Raw genomic sequence first — 8,549 nt, 5'->3', positions numbered from 1 at the left:
CACGCAAAAGCTAATGTATGGAGTTAAATGCAGTTTTCACCGATGTATATATTTCTAGGTCTCTAATTGAAAATATAGAATCCATTTTTTTTTTTTTGTTTTAGTTTATCGTCGATCATTATTCCTAGGTATTTCAACGTATTAACTTTTTCCAGTGCGTCGTTGTTTATATTTAGAGTTAGCAACGGACCGTTCTCAAAATTTCGCCTTGATATAACCACAAACTTAATTTTTTTTATTTCTGTGTGGAAGGTTTTTCGCTAAAAAAATTAAAACTTTTCGATGTTGCTGCCAAAAAATTAAGAAATCTGAGACGTCACGTTTTACGATTTCATACAGTTCTCTTTACAATATATTTCACTAAACTACTAAACGGCTGCATCGACTTGGTTGATATTTGGCAACACCTTGAAAATAAATATTCTGACCAAAAATTTACTCGATATGTAGCTCGGGTTATTCCTAAAATTCTTATACAGACTAAAACGTAAAAAACCAATATATCTCTAAAACTAATTACGCTGGGGAACTGAAAATGAGCACTGATGCATATATTACAAATGCATTGGGAAAGGGGGCGTGGCTCCTTCCTTCCATCCAAACTGAACTTCTCATATAGCTTATCTCTGGAACTGCTTACGCTAACGCCCTGAAATTCTACACAGCAACATATGTTATCAATACCGTAGTTATGGCGAAAAGTGGTAATTATTGGAAAGGCTGGCTACATTATTTATATACATTTACATTTACATATCATTCAATTGGGAACCATTTTCTCCTAGATTTCTAAATCCCATTGAACTATTGTAACTTTGTCTTTAATTTTCAGTAAGGTAAAATTTATGTGAAAATTGTGAAGAATTTTTTTAAATTTTTCACAAAGAATGGAGCTTTGCTTTTACGAGTTTCGCTATAAACTATCCTATCTACATACCTATTTGCATAAAATGATAGCCGTTTTCGTTGTTCGGAATAAACTCAAAAAACACTGAATAGAGTTCCGTCAGATTGTCGGAGGTTATCTTACATACATACATATATGGTCCAATTACATGCTACTAGAAAACTCGCTAGGTGGTGCTCGAGTAGAGCTATTATAAAAATCGTATTTATTAACCGATTTCGTTCAAATTTTAAATGTGAGCTATGTACCTGTATGATGGAAAATTCTTTTGATTAAAATTTGCCTGATTAGTGCCGCTGGAGTGGGAAGACGAAGTAAATCAGTACAAATTGTTAGTTAATTTCATTAGAGTTTGAGTAACTCCTTTCACTATTTGGCTTTTCGTACTTTAACGAAAGCTTAACTTATTTTGTTTTATTAATTTTAGTGCAGTTTAAAAATTTTTTTGTTTTTTTGTGAATTTACAGGAAAACTTAAAATCGAATTATGAACGTTAATACCGGATTGATTAATGCTAATTTTACCAAGTCTTTTCCAAATTTCTTCAGTAGCTTTAGAAATTAGACCGAAAAAGAAATCCCGTTTTCATTTATAAAAAATATGCATATGTATTTGTATGTATAGATGAGATGTCCATCACTGACTAATATGTCCACATATACCAATTCAGACTGTAAATAAGTTTTTCGATTGAGTCAAACTTTCTGAAAAGGGCCACTAAAAATTAAGTAGTCGAATTTCAAATATGTTTTGGCAGATATTCAAAGGTATATATGTGAAAATTAATGTTTTAAAATATTTTTTGAAAATTTCAATTTTTCAAAAATTTATTCATAAATGAAATTTTGATCTTCTTTTCATCAATTTTATATATTAATTGCTATATTTCAGTAAATATTCAATGAAAAATAACCAAATTTTAATGGTTTATTCAGAAAAAGTAGCAGAATCGAAAAAAATATTCATACTGGAAAAATTTAATTTTTTAATAGTATTAAATAATAATAAATTTCCCAATAAACAATTGACAATTTAACAGACTTCTCCTTGTGTTAAACAAAAAAAAATTTACGATCTTATTCTATAAAGTATACACTAACCATTCGTGCAAAAATATTTTAGTGCACTCTATCCTATAACAAGTAATTTTTAGCAAAAAAAAACCGACTTAAAAAAAACATATATATGCGGGCGCTTGGTTAAAAGCACCATTAAGGTTCAAAAATTTTCCATTGATGCGGGTGTATGCTTCAAATTGGCAGGATCTTCTATTCTTGGTGTTTCTAATATTTTCCAGCGTAGTGTGCCACTGCACGTTCGACTCGTTCAAGCTCCTTTTCAATAATGAAAAAAATTACCAATCTCAATTGTACCTTACGGACTTCGATAGTGACAGGAGCACACTCGGTAAAGCGACATGCTTTTACCTAGCTTTTAAAATCCGAAACATTATGAGAACAGAACTTATTCACAGTTTACTTTGATCAAGTGAAAAAAATATCTATACAGCATACTTGGGTTGAAAGTGAATTCATTTAATAAACAAAGTCATTCGTTACATAACATAAAAAGGTTTACAAAACATATAAATACGCCGACACGGCCTTCCTGACGATCACACGTCCTCGGGTGTATAATTAAGACAATAACATAACATTTGTTTAATCAAATTATCCATTATTTTACAAAATCCCAGAGGTAAGTTCCAGAGGTTAGTCTTTCGACAGAGTTTTCAGATATTATTATTTTTTAGCATACCACCCCCTGCACTGCGCCACCCACCATGATTAAAAAATTTTTTTTTTGCACTTGAGCTTGCAGCACAGTTATAGGGCATCCTCAAATTAACACTACATTGACGTCTCTTTCAACGCCTTTACTGTTTTATTCTCTTTCAGTTCCTTCCTCTTGATTGGCGTCTCTTTCAACGGTGACAGGTAATAAGATCAACGGAAATGAGGTAAATTGACTTTATTTCCCACCCTGGTGCGAAATAAAGTCAATTGACATTATTACCTTTTTAAAAACGAAATAAAATCCATTGACATTATTTCTCTTTCAAACATTAAATTTGCTTAGCTTCGCGGCGGCCCGCGTCAGCGCGCCACACAGCGCGCCGCGCTCGCGCCCCGCGTACCCCGCGCGACCGGCGCGCACACCACGTCACGCTACGCCGCGGCTCCCCCCCTTCCTCATCTCCCTCCGTTCTGTATCGCAGGTAGATTTATTTTTTGTATACGTTGAAATAGAATTTTTATATATTTTAAACATCGAAGGCTTATATTCAATAATACCCTCTATCTGCACACTTTTCACAAAGATGATATTCTGATATAAAAATCCACCTAAGCTTTAACTGTCATCAGTGATATTAATGCTACCTTATATAACGACAGGTAATAAGTCCCAGATGGTTTCTAAAATCACAAACTAGTTTTTGTGCAAATTGCAGATAGAGGGTATTAATGAATTCAAGCCCTCGATATTTCACATTTTTATATTTGTAAGTTATTAGAAGGATGCCAACTTGGGTCAAACCGTGCCATTTGTCCCTATTTTACTTCAAATGGCACTTAATTTTTCAATTTGGCACAAAGTGCCAAAATGGCACTTTTGTAAAAAAAATTACATTTCAATATATTTTTGTGAAATCCTTTGCGTGCACTTCTTTTTCTCAACCAAAATTTTCTAATTTATAACGGTTATTCAACTGGTTTATCTTATTTTATCATTGAATTTTTGTTTGGAAAATGTAGCTTTATTTTATTGCTAAATGTGAATGATTAAAAGGAATGACACCTTTTTGGCACTTTTATTTTTCTATTTGGCACATTTTGGCACTTTTTTATCCTCAATATGGCACCTCATAACTAAGGATAGTTGACAGCTCTGATTGGAAGATTTCTGCTGTGTTTTGGGGCAACAACTTGTCTGCAGTAAAAAAGCATATAATTTGTGTTTCAAAAGTGTGAGAAAACCAATCAATTAACTTATATGATCTCGGTTCCGATATTAAATAATCAATAATTGTTTATACCCTCATTTTGGCACATTGGCTCGTTGAATGTGCCATCTAATAAATGGTGTCGTCATTCTCCTTAGCTGCTTTTAAATGATGTCGTCACAAATTGCTGGCGGAGACTTGAATACAGTGTAAGAAAATTCGCTTTATTTTTGTGGAAACGAAACATGTTTTGCAAGTTATGGATCATTTCTACACTCTTTCTTCAAATATTTCTCGTATTCCAGCTGTGCGCAGGTGTTTAGTTTTTCACATCGTGTTTTTACATATTCGTAATTTAATTTTTTTTAATAAAATCAATTGGTGGTAGTTCATGATTGTGTGTGGATTTATATCACAACACTGAGAATTTGGAAATAACCTTTTTCATCTATTAAAAAACAATACTTACGGGGCAATGTTTATTGTAAGAACAATATTTTTTTCTATGAATCTACATACTTTAAGCATTGTTGACGCTATTTCCATCTGAATGAGGAAATAGTGTCAATGACTTTATTTCCAAATTTTTGTTGACTTTATTTCGCTTTTGAAAAGGTAATAATGTCAATTGACTGTATTTCGCACCAGGGTGGGAAATAAAGTCAATTGACCTTATTACCTGTCACCCTTTCAACGTCATTCTCATTAGGAAACTGTCCGTCTGGAAGCTTTCTTAAGTGTTAATGCGAAGGTGACAGGTAATAAGATCAACGGAAATAAGGTCAATTGACTTTATTTCCCACCCTGGTGCGAAATAAAGTCAATTGATATTATTACCTTTTTAAAAACGAAATAAAATCAATTGACATTATTTCTCTTTCAAACATTAAATTTGCTTAGCTTCGCGGCGGCCCGCGTCAGCGCGCCACACCGCGCGCGTCGCGCTCGCGCTCGCGCCCGCGCTCGCGCCCGCGTACCCCGCGCGACCGGCGCCCACACCACGTCACGCTACGCCGCGGCCCCCCGGCCCCCCCTTCCCCGTCTCCCCACGTGCTGTAACGCAGGTAGATTTATTTTTTGTATACGTTGAAATAAAATTTTTATATATTTTAAACATCGAGGGCTTATATTCAATAATACCCCCATGCACACTTTTCACAAAGATGAGATTCTGATATAAAAATCCACCTAAGCTTTAACTGCCATCAGTGATATTAATGTTACCTTATAAAACGACAGGTAATAAGTCCCAGATGGTTTCTAAAATCACAAATTAGTTTTTGTGCAAATTGCAGATAGAGGGTATTAATGAATTCAAGCCCTCGATATTTCACATTTTTATATTTGTAAGTTATTGGAAGCAGGGATGCCAACTTGGCTCAAACCGTGCCATTTGTTCCTATTTTACTTCAAATGGCACTTAATTTTTCAATTTGGCACAAAATGCCAAAATGGCACTTTTGTAAAAAAAAATAACATTTCAATACATTTTTGTGAAATCCTTTGCGTGTACTTCTTTTTCTCAACTAAAATTTTCTAATTTATAAAGGCTTTTCGACTGGTTTATCTTATTTTATCATTGCACTTTTGCTTTGAAAATGTGGCTTTATTTTATTGCTAAATGTGAATGATTAAAAGGAATTACACCTTTTTTTAGCACTTTTATTTTTCTATTTGGCACATTTTGGCACTTTTTTATCCTCAATATGGCACCTCATAACTAAGGAGAGTTGGCAGCCCTGATTGGAAGATTTCTGCTGTGTTTTGAGGCAACAACTTGTCTGCAGTAAAAAAGCATATAATTTGTGTTTCAAAAGTGTGTGAAAACCAATCAATTAACTTATATGATCTCGGTTCCGATATTAAATAATCAATAATTGTTTATACCCGCAGTTTGGCACATTGGCTCGTTGAATGTGCCATCTAATAAATAGTGTCGTCGTTCTCCTTAGCTGCTTTTAAATGACTGCTGGCGGAGACATGAATACAGTGTAAGAAAATTCTTTTTCTGTAATTGTTTCCTTATAGAAAGGTTGGGTCTTTTCCACCTTAGACATTCCGAATTCGTTCAAAATATGCTAATTTAAAACACAGAATTCTTTCAGTGCTGCTCCGGGGTTTTTGGACATGTACTGTTTCTTCAATTTAATAGTGTTCGCTTTATTTTTGTAGAAACGAAAAATGTTTTGCAAGTTATGGATCATTTCTCCACTCTTCAAATATTTCTCGTATTCCAGCTGTGCGCAGGCGTTTAGTTTTTCGCATCGTTTTTTACATATTCGTAATTTAAATTCTTTTTTTAATAGAATCAATTGGAGGTAGTTCATGATTGTGTGTGGATTAATATCACAACACTGAGGATTTGGCAAAAGCCTTTTTCATCTATTAAAAAACAACACTTACGGGGCAATGTTTATTGTAAGAACAACATTTTTTTCTTTGAATCGACATACTTTAAGCATTGTTGACGCTATTTCCATTTGAATGAGGAAAGCGTCAATGACTTTATTTCCAAATTTTTGTTGACTTTATTTCGCTTTTGAAAAGGTAATAATGTCAATTGTCTTTATTTCCATTGACCTTATTACCTGTCACCAATGCGAATACTTATATGTTCTTTTACTACTTAAAGACTTCAAAATGTATCTGCCTCCTTCCAAAACCTCTGCCACCAAAAACGGACCCCTGAACTTAGGATCTAGTTTAGTCTGATGTCTTTCTTCATTTTTAAGTAAGACATAATCTCCAACTTTGTGTGGAATGATTTTAGCCTTATTTTTATCAAATCTTTGTTTATCATAACAAGCATTTTTCTGGATATTTTTAAAAGCCTGAGCTCTTAAATCTTCAACATTAACTTTGCTTTCTTCTGAATTAATTGCTATTAAACCAAATGGTCGTGCCTCCTTACCAATCATTAATTCTAATGGACTAGCTTTTGTAACTCGGTTGGCCGTAGAATTCAGAGCCAGTTGTATTTCGCCTAAAGCATCCTGCCAAGAACGTTGACTTGATTCAACCGCAGTCAATAGATTTTTCAATGTTCTCATGACTCGCTCTACTTGCCCGTTAGCGCAACTTGCACCAGTAGTAATCAAATGCAAATCTATCTTTTGTGAAACACAAAAATCCCGAAATCCCTTACTTGCAAAGCACCTACCCTGGTCAGCGAAAACACGAGAAGGAACGCCAAATAAAGATATGGATGATTTAAGGGACTTTATACAAATTTCAGTATCAATATTCACAGTATGATGCAAATAAACGTATTTCGAAAAGCATCAATTTGAACAATGATATATTCCTTTAGGTCATTTTTACCACTCAATTTTCCAGTAATGTCAATGTGTGCCACGGAATACTAACTTTTGGGATGGGATGAAGTTCTGCCTGAATTTTGCCTGACTGTGATTTGGATACCTTGCAAGTGATACAATTATCAACAAACTTTCGTACATATTTGGACATATGCTCAAACCAATAATAATCGTAAACTTTATCAAGGGTCTTTTCCCAGCCCAGATGCATAATAGCTTCGTGAACATGATTTATAACTGACCACCTGAACGGTTTAGGAACAACCGGCAAACATTTTGTTTTTCCATTTCTTTGTATAATATACCAGCGCGCAATTCATACGTATTTACTTCATGTTGTTCAAATTCATTATTACGCAATTTATTAACAATTACAGCTACCTCCGGATCTCTTTGTTATCTGTTATATTTCAGTTATCTGAAATATCGGCAAGATTCACACGCCTTTCAAAAACCTTCTCAATTTGCTGACTATTCTCGGGCAACACATTCCTGGAGAAGAAATCTGCATGTGCCATACGCTTGCCTTCCCTATACTCTACAACAAAATCAAAAGATTGCAAATATGCCCACCAACGATGAGCTCTTGGTGTTAAATCCATTTTGGTGCGAGAAGCTTTAAAAGAATTACAATCTGTGAATACCACCAACTGGCGACCTTGCAGATAGTGCCGAAAATGTTTAATAGAATTAACAGCTAATGTCTCCAATTCGTATGAATGATATCTAGATTCTGCTGGAGAAGTTCTTTCGCTAAAATACTCAATAACGTGGCTTATTGTTAATTTTATGCATTAATATGGCGCCATAACCATCCCCGCTAGCATCAGTATGTAATTCAATGGGGAACTGCAGATCAAATATTATTAAAACTGGCTTACTTGTTAATATATAAATTATTTTCTGACGTATCTGCTCATGTTCTGATTTCCAAATAAAGTTATTTTTGTTGGAGATAAGAAAATAAAGTGGCTTCATCATTTGCGAAAATTTAGCTACAAATTGTCGAAAGTAAGAAGCCAAGCCTATGAAGTGCCTCAATTGGTGCACAGACTGAGGTGGTGGTAAAGCAGTTAATGCTTGAATTTTACGTGGATTTGGTCGGACATTTTATAACAATAAAAGAAAACCCGGCTTTTGTTAAAGTATCTAAAACAATGTTTAATCTTTCAAACACTTGCTCCTTCGTTGAAGCAACAATCATGATATCATCCATATACACAATGACATAGGAATAGGCAAGATCCCCCAATGCCTGCATCACTGCTCGCTGGAAAACCGATGGCGCATTTTTAAGGCCAAAGGGCATGGTCAAAAACTCATACTGGCCTTCCGGAGTTACAAACGCTGTAAGCTCAATACTATTAGGATGAATAGGAAT

Source organism: Rhagoletis pomonella, unplaced genomic scaffold (assembly GCF_013731165.1).
Source record: "Rhagoletis pomonella isolate Grant_MI unplaced genomic scaffold, Rhpom_1.0 Rhpom_scaffold_00005, whole genome shotgun sequence".
In the NCBI taxonomy this organism is placed as follows: Eukaryota; Metazoa; Arthropoda; class Insecta; order Diptera; family Tephritidae; genus Rhagoletis; species Rhagoletis pomonella.
This window is presented reverse-complemented; position numbering follows the sequence as displayed.